The following is a 3,220-nucleotide window of genomic DNA, read 5'->3' on the forward strand; positions in this document are numbered from 1 at the left end:
TAACAACTTATACATGTTACGTAATTATTTTACATAATATATATAATTTAGATATATTCATGCTATTCATCTCTTTGACTGCTCTTAATACCTACTAAACAAGATTTCAACAGAAAGAAAGAAAAATGCTAGTAAAAGATTAATTATTTTATGCCAAATTTTTTATTCGGAAATATATGAAAGAAATATACATAAATATAAATTTAAAGACGTATTCAATTATCTTGCTTAATACATTATTCTAAGCACATTCTATGATTTTGAAAGATACTTCAATGAAAGATAAGTCTCTCAAATACGTGCAGTCAGTCATTCGGGAGAGGTAACCAAACCAAGCGGACAAGAAATTCCGTTATATCTTCTCGAGGTCAAGAAAAGAGGATGCTACATTCCCTCAGCAGCAGTGCGGAAGGCCACTAGCTGGCAAGTTATAAAATATGGTGGGAGAAGACAAGGACACATATAATATAGAATCGATCAAAAGTTTGCGCGCCGCGGAAGAAAAAGAACAAATTTTTTTCATGATTTATTTCACATTACTTTTGAATTCTTTGCGTCTGTCTTGTCTCTCTTTATCTCACTTAGTCTTCCTTTCTTGCCACGACGCGTCTGGACTTTCATTCGATATGATACGACGTTTTGATAATATTGATTCCTCAAGAGTACGCGATGCGATCGATCCGATATATAGTCTATTCCTTCTTTGATCTCTCATCCTTTCAATCGCAAAATGTATCGAAGTACCGTGACCGCGACTTTGGTCGTGGCCTAGATCCCAATCGCGGTCATGGCCATGACCATGACCACGATAATGTCCATAGTTACGGTCATGATCACAGACACAACCGTGATAAAAAATTACCTCGTCTCGAAGAAATTAAATTATTCGGAACGCGCGGGAACGCATGTTTCCGCGATGCCGATATTTTCATACGGAACGATACACGTGACGAATCATGACTTTTGTAAAATATGTATAATATTCTGCGATGTGTTATTTTTCTAGATCGCGTCAGAGCTCAATTAATTTTTTAACACGGAAAAAAAAATTAGCTGCCGTAGCTAAAAACTGCGCGTGGTAACTAGATTTCAGTCGTAATATGGACAGCGAACATCTTAGCTGTGACACCTATTTATTAGGTGCAACAGCGAACATCTTAGCTGTGATACCTATTTATTAGGTGCAACAGCAAACCGTTTTGCTGCAGTTTAGAAATTTATTTTGCAAACCATGATTAGCTATGGTAGCGAAATTTTTTTTTTCCGTGTACACTTGCAAAGTTTACGCTCAATTTCACGTTCACATTACAATTGCTATAAAAAATTATTAGAGCAACGATAAGGCAACATTTTTTCTTTAGGTTTTCTTGAAAATTCCACTAATTATAAAATAAACGGAAAATAAATATCTCTCTCAGTATTTTTATGTGGAAATATCATAAATTATATTGTTTAAACTGGTGAAAGAGTTATAGAATGCGAATAAGAAACGCTGCTCACTTAAGCGAAGAATATTACGAAGGCTAGGAAGACTCTTTCTCATTGTTTTGATATAAAATGATGTATTTCTGAGAAAACATTGTGTGTGACTTTGTAATTACTCAAGATTGAATGTATGTTTGTACGCGCATACATAGAGACGCGCATACATTTTCATTATTCACATTAATCTCAAGGATTAGCAGCTAAATTTATACCACATAAATTGATTTTAGAGTTAATTTGCGTTTCAACAGGTCTTACATGTCTGATTATATTAAGAGAATTGTATGTGCCATTGTAACTACATGATCAAAAGATCTTTCTTGTCTCTGGATTGTATATTATATCTAATTATCAATTTTTTTTTCATACAACCACCAAAGTAAACAGAAAAAATATATTGCATCTCGCGTCATAAAAATCAAAAGAAAGATAATAAATCGAAGTAAATCTCATTTTTTTTTAGTCCAAGCAAGCAACATCCTCTCTATCGTTTCCACAGTACACTTCTTAAATTTATTTTTGGTCGATAATTTCCGACTTTATTTTTTGTACGTCTCGTACATTCAGCTTCCGGTGAAAGTCGCTACATCTTTCTTCGCGCACATCTCTTGTCCCTGTATAATACCGGTTGTTAATGGCATTTGAGCAAAAATCTGCGACGTACGTATAAAATTACTTTTAATTTAAGCTTTATATTTGTGCGGTAAAAAATTATAATCATCATGAATCTTTCCGACCCATTCATTCAAATCTACGCAAACTAGGACGTTTCATTCTTTATTATTATTTGCGGAGAAAGTTTCAAGTTTCTATTACAACGAATGCAAATAATTCTGCCAACAATTCTTTATCATGTCTTTCAAATAATTTACAATATACGAGAAAAAGATACGTTATTGTACCTTTTTTAATATAGATAAATTAATAAAGGATTATAAATAGATATATATTAAAGAAAATAAAATAGTACAAAATTATTACTTACTTTTTTTATATGTATAAGTTTTCACATAAGAATGGCGTTTATATGCAATCATAAAATTATGAAACAATCGTGTTTTCATTCGGTTTTTTATATATTGACTTATAGATTGATCAGAAATGTTAGCAGTATTTCTTATTTTTTATTTTCCAGACAAGATTTAATAAATATATATTTTACTCGAGAGATTGATCTTTTCCGTCTTTTTGAAAAGAAACAAAACGAAAGAATTATTATACATATTAAATTGACTCTCGGCGTGAGTTCTTAGAGTCATTTATCATTATAATATATTATATGACGTATCACGATGGAAAGAGAAAGTTTAGAATGAGACTTGCTATTTTTTCTAATTCTCTGCATATTGTAATGTAATTTATTAGCATCATACTATTATAGCGATAAGGCATAAAAAGTTCCCGGATAAGCACGTCGAGTTTATCATTGATAAGAATCGAAGGAATGAACTGAAACGTTTGAAACAAACCGTTAAATGAGTCCTAGATTCTTACTGACCGTTTCTTTCGTCGCTAATAAATTGAAAATTCAAGAGCTTTTGTCGTCTCTACAACATATCTTTGCCGGTTTTTTACTTCATTAACAATCTTAGTCTTTCAAGACATCAAGTAACGTTATTAAACAGCAACAGGGATAGAAAAAAGTGACCATTGACCAGTCTTTTTTTTTTTTTTTTTTTTTTTTTTTTTTTTTTTTTTTTTTATATAGATTTTTGTGAAGCGGGTTCCACATAGA

The 3,220-nt window shown here is 31.7% G+C and overlaps 1 protein-coding gene across 1 annotated transcript in view; it reads right to left on the reverse strand.

Annotated features, from left to right (window-relative positions):
- Nucleotides 1-3,220, reverse strand: part of LOC115245071 (long-chain fatty acid transport protein 4-like) — a 19,677-nt gene that overhangs the window by 11,382 nt on the left and 5,075 nt on the right. The gene's annotated exons all lie outside the window — the stretch shown is intronic.

Source organism: Formica exsecta, unplaced genomic scaffold, assembly GCF_003651465.1.
Source record: "Formica exsecta isolate Colony F162 unplaced genomic scaffold, ASM365146v1 scaffold90, whole genome shotgun sequence".
NCBI classification, from domain to species: Eukaryota; Metazoa; Arthropoda; class Insecta; order Hymenoptera; family Formicidae; genus Formica; species Formica exsecta.